Here is a 15,183-nt window from a genome sequence, read left to right on the forward strand (position 1 = left end):
TAAAATTCATTTAGGAGAAAATAAGAATTCAAGGAAAAGGGGAAAGTAGTTTTAGAAGGAAAATTTAGTATATAGCTTTTTATATTTAAAAAATGTAAGACAATAATGAATCATATTAATATTAAAAATTAATTATCAGATTTATAATGATAAGAAAAAAACTCTGTCTTCAGGGTTTAAGAAAAATGAATCATTAATATTTTATATTTAAATAATACATATTTTCAGATGACAGTATAATGAAGATAAATGAGTTTTTAAATAACCAAATTAAAAAGCAAACTGTCATAGAAATAAATGGATTCGGAATAAAATCACAAACACCATTAATATATTTTATGAGCTCAAAATACACTGCATGATAAATTTTGGGACTATAAAATTTTTCTTCATCATCTCATGATCATGATCATCATCATCATTTACATTTTATAGATGTGAACTCAAGGCAGGGAGGTGATGCCCTTTACCTGGAATCTTGCTTCTGAAGGATCTCAAATCAAAACTGAAACTTGTGATTCTGTGTCCATAACAATAATTTCAAATATGTTTAATATTGTTTTTATAGGTCTTTTATTCCCAGGCCATAAGACATATTCTTTAAAATACTATCCTTATCATCCAGCATTCCTCCTTTTCCTTATATTTTACATCTCATTCATTAATCTTGATGTACCTGTTGAGTATTAATGTAAGCTCATTGAAAGCCAATCTCAAAGATATTGTAGCTCTGGAGAGTCAATGTGTAGGGAGACATCTAAATTAAATCTCTTTATTGTTGTTGTTCAGCTGTATCTATTTAAAACTTAGAGTTTAACATCAGTTTAAAACTTTGATAATTCCTATTCCAACTTAGTATTATAGCTGTCATTCCACTTTTCTCCTTTTCCCCTCTCTGAAAGTAAGGAATCTCACCTTTGCAATCCTTATTATATTCCCTCTTTGAGTAATTAATCCTATTTTTTTACTTAGTTTTCAGTTTAATGCCAATCATTCCATATTTGAATGTATATCAAGGAACTATGGATGAAAGAGGTTTACAGATGGGCAACTGAAAAAGGACAGAGAAGTGTGTCTACTAATGTACTTCGGAAGCATCAGACATCCTGAAAGTGGCTGGATTTTTATTTCCAAATATCAACCACTCAAACTGCAACTTGAAGATAAAAATTTATGAAGTTTTGAAGTATACTGTCACATTAAGGAATGCAGGCATTCTCTCTCCCATCTCACAGAAACAAATCCTGAAAATACTCATCAAATTCTTCTTCCTGTAATTTTTCATCTGTCTCTGGTAGTGGACCCTTCCAGAGATCAGATTCAGAAACACGTTCTTCCTCATCAGAGTTTCTGTTTACAGAATCTTCTGATTTCTTTTTTTTTTTTTTTTATTGTATACAAATGGGATACATGTTGTTTCTCTATTTATACATGGAGTGAAGGCATACCATTTGTGTAATCACACGTTTACATAGGGCAATGATGTTTATTTTTTTCCCTTCCCCCCCACCCCTCCTACCCCTCTTTTCCCTCTATACAGTCCTTCTTTCCTTCATTCTTACCGCTCTCCTTATCCCTAACCCTAAACCTAACCCTAAACCTAATGCTAACCCCTCCCACCCCCCATTATATGTCCTCATCCGCTTATCAGCGAGATCATTCGTCCTTTAGTTTTTTGAGATTGTCTTATCTCACTTAGCATGATATTCTCCAATTTCGTCCATTTGCCTACAAATGCCATAATTTTATCATTCTTCATTGTGGAGTAATATTCCATTGTATATATATGCCACAGTTTCTTTATCCATTCATCAACTGAAGGGCATCTAGGTTGGTTCCACAATCTGGCTATGGTGAATTGAGCAGCAAGGAACATTGATGTGGCTGTATCTCTGTAGTATACTGATTTTAAGTCCTTTGGGTATAGGCCAAGGAGTGGGATAGCTGGGTCAAATGATGTTTCCATTCCAAGCTTTCTGAGGAATCTCCACACTGCTTTCCAGAGTGGCTGCACTAATTTGCAACCCCACCAGCAATGTATGAGTGTTCCTTTTTCACCACATCCTCGCCAACACCTATTGTTGCTTGTATTCTTGATAATCGCCATTCTAATTGGGGTGAGATGAAATCTTAGGGTAGTTTTGATTTGCATTTCCCTTATTACTAGGGATGTTGAACATTTTTTCATATATCTGTTGATTACTTGTACATCTTCTTCTGTGAAGTGTCTGTTCATTTCCTTAGCCCATTTGTTGATTGGATTATTTGTATTCTTCGTGTAGAGTTTTTTGAGTTCTTTATAGATTCTGGAAATTAGCGCTCTATCAGAGGTATGGTTGGCAAAGATATTCTCCCACTCTGTAGGCTCTCTCTTCACATTTCTGATAGTTTCCTTTGCTGAGAGACAGCTTTTTAGTTTGAATCTATCCCAGTTGTTGATTCTTGCTTTTATTTCTTCTGCTATGGGAGTCCTGTTAAGGAAGTCTGATCCTAAGCCAACAAGTTGAAGATTTGGACCTACTTTTTCTTCTATAAGATGCAGGGTCTCTGGTCTGATTCCAAGGTCCTTGATCCATTTTGAGTTGAGTTTTGCGTAGGGTGAGAGATAGGGGTTTAATTTCATTCTATTGCATATGGTTTTCCAGTTTTCCCAGCACCATTTGTTGAAGAGGCTATCTTTTCTCCATTGCATATTTTTGGAACCTTTGTCTAGTATGAGCAAATTGTATTTCTTTGGGATTGTGTCCATGTCCTCTATTCTGTACCATTGATCTACCTGACTATTTTGGTACCAATACCATGCCGTTTTTGTTACTATTGCTTTGTAGTAGAGTTGAAGATCTGGTATTGCAATACCCCCTGCTTCACTCTTTCTGCCAAGGATTGCTTTAGCTATTCTGGGTTTTTTGTTCTTCCAGATGAATTTCATAATTGCTTGCTCTATTTCTGCAAGGTACATCATTGGGATTTTAATTGGAATTGCATTGAATCTGTATAGCACTTTAGGTAGTATAGCCATTTTGACAATATTAATTCTGCCTATTCAGGAACATGGGAGATCTTTCCATCGTCTAAGGTTTTCTTGAATTTCTTTCTTCACTGTTCTGTAGTTCTCATTGTAGAGGTCTTTCACCTCTTTTGTGAGATTGATTCCCAAGTATTTTATTTTTTTCGATGCTATTGTGAATGGGGTAGTTTTCCTAATTTCTCTTTCTGAAGCTTCATCACTTATGTATAAAAATGCATTGGATTTATGAGCATTGATCTTGTAACCTGCTACTTTACTGAATTCACTTATGAGTTCTTGTCGGGGTTGCGTACGGACCCCTGGCCCTAGGTGGAGCCTGGCCAAGATGGCGCCTGGCAAGCTGCCAGTGCGGTTGAAAAACTGCTATTCTGCACGTATACAACTAATTTCACCTTGAGGAAGTCTCAGTAATTGGTCAGGGCCTCTGCATGATTCTTGCGTGATTCTTAGGTGCTTCAAGTTATACCCATATACGTCTATCTTTTCCCCACATATCATGAATATTCTAATTAGTTGATATAACCTATATAAGTGACAATAACTTCCCAAAGAGGAGAAGAAATAAAAAGAAGAATCAGCTGTTAATAAGGAAGTTTGCCACCCATCACGTCTCCGGGTCGTTCTTGCTGGCGGGAGCGACAAGTGGTGCTGAACCCCGGGAATCTTACGTGCCGCGGAGAGGTGAGTGAGGTGAGCAACGGATCGGTGAAAGTGTGCACCCAGATCTGTCAGTGGACAGGGAGGTTTCCTAGAGACGAGAATATTGTGATTGCGATAAAGTTCCTAGGAAAGAGAGGTGAAAGTTTCCTCAAAAAATGGGGAACGAGGTTGCTAGATATCGAATGGAAGGTCCCTTGAAAGAAATTCTTAAAGCTAACGGCACTTCCTTAAAGACAAAACCGCTCGGGCATTTTTAAAGCAGGTAGAGGAGATTTCACCTTGGTTTCTGGAGGAAGGATTGCTAACTATCCCACAGTGGGAACACCCGGGGGAAGATTTAAAGCGTTGTCCGGTAACGCTCCCAGGGACGTTAGCAGTTTGGTCATTAGTCAGACTTGTTTGCGTTCCCCTCGGGAGGCTTTACAAAAGGCAGTTGCGCAGGGAGAGGAAGTGTTAGAAAAGGTAAAAGAAGAGTCACAAAAGGGCTCTGTTAGCGCTCAGTCAGATTCTGATGAGAGCGAAGAGGGACTCTCAGAGATGGAGTTAAATAAAATTAGTAAAGAAACAAAGTGTTCTCAAGCTGGTTCAATTAGTCAACAGGCATTAAGGGAATTGGAGGGCATAGGGCAGCAGCTAGAAGACAAAAAAAAGGCGTTACAAAAGGCTTTACAAGAGTTGAGCTTACAAAAATATACAGTGGCGCAGTGGAAAAAAAAAAAAAAAGGAGAAAGTACAAACAAAACCACAAACAGAGCACAAAGAAAAAAAAAATCAGTTTAGGGGAGGGTCCCCCTAGGCAGAGAGCTCAGCAGCTCCATTCCTTAAAAGTAGTAAAAAATAATGTTTTGTGATTTTCTGCATTCAAACCTAACCTGATTTCTCAACCAGGTAAAAAAGGGGTTAAAAAGTCCTGGGTGATCCTCCCTCCCCCTGCCACATTGGAATGTAACTACAGCGTCTCAAGGAGAAAAGGGGGGTAACCTAAAGATAAGAAGAAAAGAAGAAAAAAAGTGTCCGTTTTAAACTCCTGGGCCGCTACACAAAACTAACTTATTCTTCAGGATTCTTGTTTTGTTTTGTTTTTTCTTTAATGCTGTATTTTTGAGCTCATAATTTTGATCCTGCATACCTAGGTTAATGATTTTTTTTTCTCTTTTTGATCAGTTCTATTTTTTATTCAATTGAAGTTTTTGAACAGCTGTTTCATTGCAATGAACATTTACCTATAAAGTTACAAGGCCTTTGATTTTGTGTTATGTGTTATGTTGTGCTGTCTAATGTCATGTTTTGTCAAAACTGAGCGCTCTTAAAATTAAAATTTAAAAATGGATCCAAATACTTTTATTCACGTGATTTAAAAAGGTTCAATTTAAATTGGGTAAACTAATAAAAGTAAAATATCTTTAAAAATAACTTGCAAGTCTCCAGGTGGTCAAACTAATAAAATGTTAATGTTAAACAATGTCTAATATCAATTGCTTCTAGGACTTTTCTTCAGCAGGAAAGAGGCAACGGATCCTGTTCAGGACACTTGTCTGATATCTTGGTTTTTATAAAATAAATAAATTGGAGTTAACATGTATGGGATTACTCTAATGTGTTTGTAGAGACGTCTGGTTAATTTACAAAGTTAAAATGCTAATTGTTAAATAACATCAAGTACTTTTAACTTCTTAAATTACATGGGGTATCATACTTAAACATTATTGGTGTTTTCATAGGTTGGTAAATAAAAAGGGTTTAAACTTGCTTTGTGTCATCACTAAACTAAAAACAAGGTTATTAGAAGTTATGTCCTAACAAGTGGAATTCTATATATAAAGGGTCCCAAAAGTTTCAACTGTGTTTCAATTAAGAGTACTATAAACAACAAAATATTTAATCTTATTAAAATAGGGTGATTTATCTAAATTCAGAAATTTCATAAGAGTTGTTTCAAAATGTGAACAAAAAGGTGTCAACAGATAAAAATAAATAAATAAATAAATAAAAGGTTCTGGGTATAGAAATATATTTAGTAAAAGGTAAAAGGAAATGTTTCTGGATAAAAAAAGTCTGTGTATAACAAAGGATAAGTTTCAACAAGTCTGTGTGTAACTAAGTTGGTTGTATGTATGTAAAACAGCTAAAGCTATTTTAGGTTTTTCCTAAGGTGAAATACTAATGTTCTGATATAAGCCAAAGTTTAATCTATATGGTAAAATGACATGGTAAAATGACAAGGATTTCTTAGAAACACTAATTTACTCTTAACTTTGTGTCTCTTAAGTTTTATTCTTTAGAACAATTGTCTTAAAAATAGGGGTTTATACAATTATGGTTAAGCAACTGTTAAAAATTGTACACGTTATAAAGTCTAAATTTTTCTTTAAAAACTAAAATTGGTAAGAACCAATTCCTCACTAAAATTAAAATAACTCTAACCACAGATGTACCTTATAACCCACAAAAACAAAGTATTGTCGAACATACACATCTCACCCTCAAAAATGCTCTTTATAAACAAAAAGGGGGAATAGAGGAGAACTTCAGGTCCCCTAAAGATAAACTTTCTCTTTGTCTCTTTGTTTGGGGTTTTTTAACTCTGGGTAATAAGGGTAACTCGGTGCTTTACTGGAGCTGCGGCTCAGTTTGTGTGTTTCCACGGAATAAACTAACTTACAACCTCTTTTTAGTCTCTTAGGAGGAACAGTTCAACTATGTAACAAAACAACTGCTTCTCTCAATTGTACTTCAGATTTGTGCTATCTCTCAATGTTAAAATGCTTCTAGGTTCCTGCTGGCAGACTTAATGTGTGTTCCTACCTTCCTACCAGTCCCAGTCTCTGTTACAGATGATGAATTGCCAGTATTGCTTTCCAGAAACAAGAGAGACTTTGGAATCACCGCAGCAGTCATTACCGCCATAGTTGCATCAGCGGCAGCAGCCACTGCGGCAGCTGTAGCCTTAACTACGTCTGTACAATCTGCAGCCACAATCAATAAGGTGGTTCAACAGACTGCTACTGCCTTATCTACTCAGCAGACAGTGGATCAACACTTAAAAGCAGGGATTCTTTTAGTGAACCAGCGAGTGGACTTACTTCAAGAACAAATGGACATTTTACAGGAACTGTTAAACGTGGGATGTATTTATCATCTGGCGGGACTGTGCGTTACACCTGTAGCTTACCATAACTTCAGCTATGCAGCAAATTTGTCTAGAAGCTTGTCTGTTCAGTTACGCGCTAACTGGTCTTATGAATTTGATAATCTTACAGCTATTCTTAGATCTCAAATTGTTAGCCTTAATGCTACTAGAGTTGATGTAGCTCCAATGTCTGAAGTACTAAATTGGTTATCCTCCTCTTTCAGTTTTATTAAGCAGTGGGCTGGTATGGGAGCATTATGCATGCTTATGATCATTGCTGTTATCTTCCTCTCACGCACTATCATGCGTGTGCGCCAGAGTCAAGCGAGAGATCGTATCATCTTCCATCAGGCCATGGCTGCCCTAGAGGCCGGCAGCTCCCCACAAGTGTGGCTCGCGAGGCTGGACCATTGACCAGACGGGTAAGGTAGTAGGTAACGCCGTACCGACCTAAGACAGGAGCTGTAGCATGCTCTGCAGTTATCCGATGACGGGTAAGGACGGTGGTTGACCACTCCGCCTAAGACAGGCTTGGTCCCGAGCTTTTCTTTTAAAAGAAAAAAGGGGGAACTGTCGGGGTTGCGTACGGACCCCTGGCCCTAGGTGGAGCCTGGCCAAGATGGCGCCTGGCAAGCTGCCAGTGCGGTTGAAAAACTGCTATTCTGCACGTATACAACTAATTTCACCTTGAGGAAGTCTCAGTAATTGGTCAGGGCCTCTGCATGATTCTTGCGTGATTCTTAGGTGCTTCAAGTTATACCCATATACGTCTATCTTTTCCCCACATATCATGAATATTCTAATTAGTTGATATAACCTATATAAGTGACAATAACTTCCCAAAAAAGGGGAAGAAGAAATAAAAAGAAGAATCAGCTGTTAATAAGGAAGTTTGCCACCCATCACGTCTCCGGGTCGTTCTTGCTGGCGGGAGCGACAAGTTCTAAAAGTTTCTGGTGGAATTTCCTGGTTCCTCTAAATATATAATCATGTCATCAGCGAACAGGGATAGTTTGAGTTCTTCTTTTCCTATTCGTATCCCTTTAATTTCTTTGGTTTGTCTGATTGCTCTGGCTAGAGTCTCAAGGACGATGTTGAATAGAAGTGGTGAAAGAGGGCATCCCTGCCTTGTTCCAGTTTTTAGGGGGAACGCTTTCAGTTTTTCACCATTTAGAATGATATTAGCCATGGGCTTAGCGTAGATTGCCTTTATAATGTTTAGGAATGTTCCCACTACCCCAATTTTTTCTAGTGTTTTGAGCATGAAGGGATGCTGTATTTTATCGAATGCTTTTTCTGCATCTATTCAAATAATCATGTGATTCTTAACTTTAAGTCTATTGATATGCTGAATGACATTTATTGATTTCCGAATGTTGAACCAACCTTGTATCCCTGGGATAAAACCCACTTTATCGTGGTGCACTATCTTTTTAATGTATATTTGTATGCGATTTGCTAAAATTTTTTTGAGAATTTTTGCGTCGATGTTCATTAATGATATTGGTCTGAAATTTTCTTTCCTCGATGTGTCTCTGTCTGGTTTAGGTATCAGGGTGATATTGGCTTCATAGAACAAGTTTAGTAGGGTTCCCTCCTCTTCTATTTCATGGAATAGTTTGAGGAGTATTGGAATGAGCTCTTCTTTAAAGGTTTTGTAGAACTCGGCTGAGAACCCATGTGGTCCTGGACTTTTCTTTGTTGGTAGGCTTTTGATGACCTCTTCTATTTCATTGCTTGAAATTGGTTTATTTAAGTTGTGTATGTCCTCCTCGTTCAGTTTAGGTAATTCATATGTCTCTAGAAATTTGTTGATGTCTTCGAGGTTTTCTGTTTTGTTGGAGTATAGATTTTCGAAATAGCTTCTAATTATGTTTTGTATTTCACTCGTGTCTGTTGTGATGTTTCCTTGTTCATTCCGAATTTTAGTAATTTGAGTTTTCTCCCTCTTTCTCTTTGTTAGTGTGGCTAAGGGTTTATCAATTTTATTTATTTTTTCAAAGAACCAACTATTTATTTTGTTAATTTTTCCAATTGTTTCTTTTGTTTCGATTTCGTTGATTTTGGCTCTGATTTTAACTATTTCCTGTCTTCTACTACTTTTGGTATTGGTATTCTCTTCTTTTTCTAGCGCTTTGAGGTGTAGTGTTAAGTCGTTTATTTGTTGATTTCTACTTCTTTTTTTGAATGCGCCCCATGAAATAAATCTTCCTCTAAGTACTGCTTTCATAGTGTCCCAGAGATTTTGATATGATGTGTCTTTGTTCTCGTTTACTTCTAAAAATTTTTTTATTTCCCTCCTGATGTCTTCTGTTATCCATTCTTCATATAATAGTGTATTATTTAATCTCCAGGTATTGAAGAAGTTTCTGTTTTTTATTCTGTCATTTATTTCTAATTTCAATCCATTATGATCTGATAGAGTACAAGGTAGTATCTCTATCTTCTTGTATTTGCTAACAGTAGCTTTGTGGCATAAAATATGGTCTATTTTAGAGAAGGATCCATGTGCTGCTGAAAAGAAAGTGTATTCGTTCTTTGTTGGATGGTATATTCTATATATGTCCATTAAGTCTAATTTGTTGATTGTGTTGTTGAGATCTATAGTTTCTTTATTCAAGTTTTGTTTGGACGATCTATCCACTAGTGAGAGAGGTGTGTTAAAATCGCCTAGTATTATTGTGTTGTGGTCTATTTGATTTCTGGAATTGAGAAGGATTTGTTTGACCTACGTGGATGAGCCAATGTTCGGGGCATAGATGTTTATGATTGTTATGTCTTGCTGATTTATGCTTCCCTTATGCAGCATGTAATGTCCTTCTTTATCCCTTCTGACTAGTTTTGGTTTGAAGTCCACATAATCTGAAATGAGGATGGATACTCCAGCTTTTTTGCTGTGTCCGTGTGCATGGTATGTTTTTCCCCATCCTTTCACCTTTAGTCTATGGGTGTCTCTTTCTATGAGATGAGTCTCTTGCAGGCAGCATATTGTTGGATTTTTCTTTTTAATCCAATCTGCCAGTCTGTGTCTTTTGATTGATGAATTCAGGCCATTAACATTCAGGGTTATTATTGTGATATGATTTGTATTCCCAGTCAATTGACTCATATTTGTTTTTGACATGATTTGGTTTCTCCTTTATTTGGCTATTCCTTTAGGCTAGTGCCTCCTGTTGCTGATTTGCATCGTTGTTTTTCATCTCTTCCTCATGGAATATTTTGCTGAGAATGTTCTGTAATGCTGGCTTTCTTTTTGTAAATTCCTTTAGCTTTTGTTTATCATGGAAGGATCTTATTTCATCGTCAAATTTGAAGGTAAGTTTTGCTGGTTATAAGATTCTTGGTTGGCATCCGTTTTCTTTCAGGGCTTGGTATATGTTGTTCCAGGCCCTTCTAGCTTTTAGGGTCTGGATTGAAAAATCTGCTGATATTCTTATTGGTTTCCCTCTGAATGTAATTTGATTCTTTTCTCTCGTGGCCTTTAAAATTCTGTCTTTATTTTGTATGTTAGGTATTTTCATAATAATGTGCCTTGGTGTGGGTCTGTTGTAATTTTGTATGTTTGGAGTTCTATAAGCCTCTTGTACTTGGTTTTCCATTTCATTCTTCAGATTTGGGAAATTTTCTGTTATTATTTCATTAAATAGATTGTTCATTCCTTTGGTTTGTTTCTCTAAGCCTTCCTCAATCCCAATAATTCTTAAATTTTGCCTTTTCATGATATCCCATAATTCTTGTAGATTCTGTTCATGATTTCTTACCATCTTTTCTGTTTGGCCAACTTTGCTTTCAAGATTAAATAATTTGTCTTCAATGTCTGAGGTTCTGTCTTCCAGGTGTTCTATCCTATTGGTTATGCTTTCTGTGGAGTTTTTAACTTGGTTTATTGTTTCCTTCATTTCAAGTATTTCAGTTTGTTTTTTTTTCAGTATCTCTAACTCTTTATTGAAATGATCTCTTGCTTCCCGTATTTGGTCTTTTAACTATTGATTGGTGCGATCATTTAATGCCTGCATTTGCTCTTTCATCTCCTCCTTCAATGCCTGCATTTGCTCTTTCATCTCCTCATTAGCTTCCCTGATCGTTTTAATTACGTACATTCTGAACTCCCTTTCTGACATTTCTTCTGCTGTGCTGCCATTGGATTTTATTGATGTAGTATCTAGGTTTGTTTGGGACATTTTCTTCCCTTGTTTTCTCATATTGGTCAGTTGTCCGTGGGACCCTGAGATATTGCAGTTTTCCGCTATTGGCTTGTAGTGTCCCGGTAGATTTCCAGTGTATCACCTCCCAGCCTTCAGTAGCCTGATGTCTTGGAGGAATCTGATAAAGCAGCGTATCCGAAGAAAACTGCCCCTAGCCCCCTACTGGTTCCACAATTTGGAACTGGCTCTGTGCGGAAAGGCTCTCACTGGGGGCCTGCACCGTGCAGCTGGCCGTGTGGGAGGAGCCCACTGCCAGAGTGTGGAAGGCTACCTTGGGAAGACTCTAGCTGCCCTGCCCGGCTCTGATAAGCCACCTCTATCTGGGTCTGCCACCCGGGCCGAGCTTTACCCAGTGGGCAGACTCACCTGTGGCTCTATTTCAGTCCGAGTCTCTCAATGCCTCCCCTTCTTAACTCCTGGGTTCTGGAGCGACTGGGGGTGCAGTCACCCTCTAGGCCGCCATCTTGGATCGCCCGGTGAAGAGAGCCTGCGGCCGGAGTGTGCAGAGCCACCTGAAGAGTTCTCTGGCTGCCCTGCCCTGATCCCAGAGGCTGCTTGCTGATCAAAGCTCTCCGTTGGTTCGGGGGCTTGTGGCTGGTTCTATGTAGAAAGACTCTCACTGGGCGGTCTGGTCTGAGAAGCTAGCCTTGAAAGCACCTCCCACCACAGGGGTCCAGGCTACTTGAATCTTCTGATTTCTTTGAAGTTGATTGTCCTTTGTCCTTTTTCTTGGAGGCTTCTTTTGCAGAAGATAATTTGGATTTTTTATGTGATGATTCGTCACAATCTTTTTTGGTTTTGGCCTTTCTTTTTTTTCACTTAACTTCTTTTCTCCTGAAGATGAAAATTTAATTTAAAGGAACATTCTTGGCATAACCTTAATTTAACAAGTGCATTTCTCCTTCAGCATGCTCAGTATATCCAAAATTAATTTCCCACCTCTTTAAGCCTTCTTTTTCATCACAATATTTATTTCCACACAAAAAATTGACCTTTTCCTGTAATTACTTCTTTTTCTACTCACCACCTAAAAATCCAAACTTATTTTCTTTGTATCTGCTGAGACCTCCTATGCAGTATTCCTTAAATAGTTTATCATATTTCTTTGCAAGTCTCTTCTCCCAAGTCATTTCCATTTCAGCCTCCTCATTCCATAGGAATCTATGATTTTCTCGTATGACATCCAAGTCTGTTCTTATCATTTTCCCCTAAATGCCTGAAGTCTTCCCTTTTGCCACCATAGTATAAAATATAGTCATTTACAAACTTTGTATGCCTTTGATAAGCATCCATAGCTATGAGATGAAACCTGTTTCTTGCTTCTTCCTGATCCAGCAATTCTGCTGCAACTTGCTTATAAGCCACTTTTCCATGTTCTGAAATGGCTTTTTGAGCAGTAAGTCATCCTCGGTTGTCCCCCATGTTCATCATCACTAAAATCAGAGTCATAGCCTCCAGGCCCATGCATTGTACTCTTTGGCCTAGTTTTGTTTCCGTTCCTTCTTAAATTGACTTTCTTAGAAATGCTGAAAGTTGTTCTTGGAAGAAGACAACTGCACTGGAAAAAGCTTCTGGTTCCAGTATCACATTGATCTTGGGACCTTAACTCAGAGGTTGCACTAAAAAACTCTCACATGGGTCTACGGATAAACTGAGAAGGGTGGAGAAAATGTGAAGGGAGACTCGAGTGTCTCCAGAATCCTTTCCCTTTCCTTCCTCTCTGCTCTTCCAAGCTCGCCCTGAGTCCTGGTGGCTGCAGCCACCGCCCCGGGCTGAGCACCCGCCGCAGGGTCGATCTGGGCCGCCCTGGCCGCGGATCTGCCACAGCCATCGCCGCCGCTCCCCACCTCTCCCTCCGGGACCCGTCGGGGAGCCTGAGTAATTCATCTTTGATTACATATCTATATCTCCTGATGGATGTTCTCATCGAATAGGGGCTTCAATTTGCCGCTCAACATCCTCCCACTACTGCCTTGCATGAGCACCATTTGTCCTGGCTCAGGCCTCGACTTCCTGAGCCAGGTTACTATTGCCTCTCCCTTCTTGTTCCCAGGTGGTGGGCTACCTTGCTTGGCAATGCCTAATGGTTGTTTGACAATAAAGAAAAAAAAAAAAAAATGGGGATGGGAGGGAGGAGTAAAAGAAGAGAAGGAGGAAGGCAGAGAGGAAACAAAGGATGCTTTTTACTATTAAACATTTGTGGTGTGCACAATTTATTTATTTTTAATAGTACTAGGGATTGAACCCAGGGTCACCGTACCACTGAGCCACATCCCCTGACCCTTTTGTTTTCACTTTTGATTTTGAGACAGGGTTTTGCTTAATGACCCAGGCTGGTTGCACTCCTCCTACATATCCTCCCAAGTTACAAAGATTACAGGCATGTGCCACTGTACTCCATTTACACAAAATATTAACTAAAAATAATTTGTATTGAACAGATTTTTGGGAAAGGACAAATTACAAAATTATAAAATTTCTAAAAACAAATGTTAAAATATGACAGATAATATCCTACAGACTATCGTGAATACATTTTAAAACATGATCAGAGAAGAATTCATGATTTTAATTACCTATATCAATGAGAAATAATATTAAATGAACTAAAAACTTAACTCAAGTAATGGGAAAACAAACAATAAAAAATAAACAATAAAGCTCAAATTAAGAACCAGGAAGAAAATGAGAAAGATAAGATCAGCAAATAAAGAGGTTAAAGCAAACAAAAATTAGAATTAACTACTAATTAAAAATGCTATTCTTGAGAAAAAAAATCTATGTAACATTTAAAAACATTACTAAACATAAATATGCAAAATCAGAAAAGACAAATGTGGGTTGTTAGAATAAAACAACAATAAATATTATTTAAAAACTTCTGCAAAATTATAGCCACATTTAAAAACTCTGAATGTATACATTTCTAGAAAATACTTATAAAATATCAGTGACTCAAGTTGAGGTAGAATGTTTAAAGTGATCAGTTTCCATGGTAATAGAGAAGTATGTCAAAGAACTACCCACATGAAAGATAATATTCAAATAATATTATATGTAAATTCCTTGAGCCTTCAAAGAGCAAATAATTCCAATGGTCTCCTCCTTTTCTTTTTACCAATGCAAAATCTGTGGTAGAAAGAATTCTAAAATGGTCTCGATATTCATACTTTCTGAGAGGTTTCAAGATGGTGGATTAGTGAAAGCTGCATTTGCAGTTGCTCAATAAGTCAGGATTCAAGCTGTGGGAAGATAGCTTCCCAGAGAGGTAGAGAAAATAGCAAATGTATTGCAATTCAATATTAGGCAATGAAAGTCTCTTAGAGGCTTGGAAATTTGAGTGCTTTGAACAAAGGGCAAAAAAATATTACACTGAAGTCATTCAAGTGCTAGGTTCACCACAGAGGAAAGAAATAAGACAGAGAGAAACACAACAAACACATTTGGCACAGAAAATTCTGTAGAACTAAAAACCAGTTCGTGAATCCAGAGGCTCCACAGTGAACTGATCTTTCAAAAGTGGTCTGTGTTCCTCTCAACTGGCAATGGAGATTTGAGGCAAGGAGTCATGTTAAAGAAATCACTCATCCTGCTTCAGGAGCCTGGGAGATCATAGCAAATATTTTCATATTGTCCCCAAAATTAATTAGAATTAATTTTGCACCAGCCTTAGCCTGGGAATGCATTGAGTGGTCAATCTAGACAAAATTCCAATCAACAGTACTGTCCCATTCTGTTCTACTTCACTGGTGAGAAAGGATGTTGGAAGCATCTTTAACCAACTTAAGTTTTATGCCACTCCGGCAGGCAGCTTGGTAAGCAACATGAAAAGAGGAAGGGTTTGAAAACCCCAATCCTAGTGTTCATGTGCATATTCCTTTTCTTTTCTCCCTCCCACCTCCTCCCTCTTCCTCTATATAGCACAAGAAACAGAAATAAGATAAATTCTTTCATTTTTCATTAGGAAATTCTTTTGTTCTCTTTTTCTCCCTCTCATTCTTCTCTTTGGTTTTTTAAAAAAATATTTTTCTCCTTCTTTATAGCTATCCCTTGCTAAATCACTTCTTTCTCACTGTTCACATTTTGAATATTATAAACTTTCTTTTACCTTCCTATTATATTGTCTTTCTCTTAATGAACATTTTTTTCATGATCTTTTA

The 15,183-nt window shown here is 37.6% G+C and overlaps 1 pseudogene; it reads right to left on the bottom strand.

Moving 5' to 3' along the window:
- Nucleotides 1-1,137: 1,137 nt before the first annotated feature.
- On the bottom strand, nucleotides 1,138-12,491 carry LOC124989717 (protein FRA10AC1-like; annotated as a pseudogene).
- Between the last annotated feature and the right edge of the window lie 2,692 nt (nucleotides 12,492-15,183).

This window comes from Sciurus carolinensis, chromosome 7 (genome assembly GCF_902686445.1).
Source record: "Sciurus carolinensis chromosome 7, mSciCar1.2, whole genome shotgun sequence".
NCBI classification, from domain to species: Eukaryota; Metazoa; Chordata; class Mammalia; order Rodentia; family Sciuridae; genus Sciurus; species Sciurus carolinensis.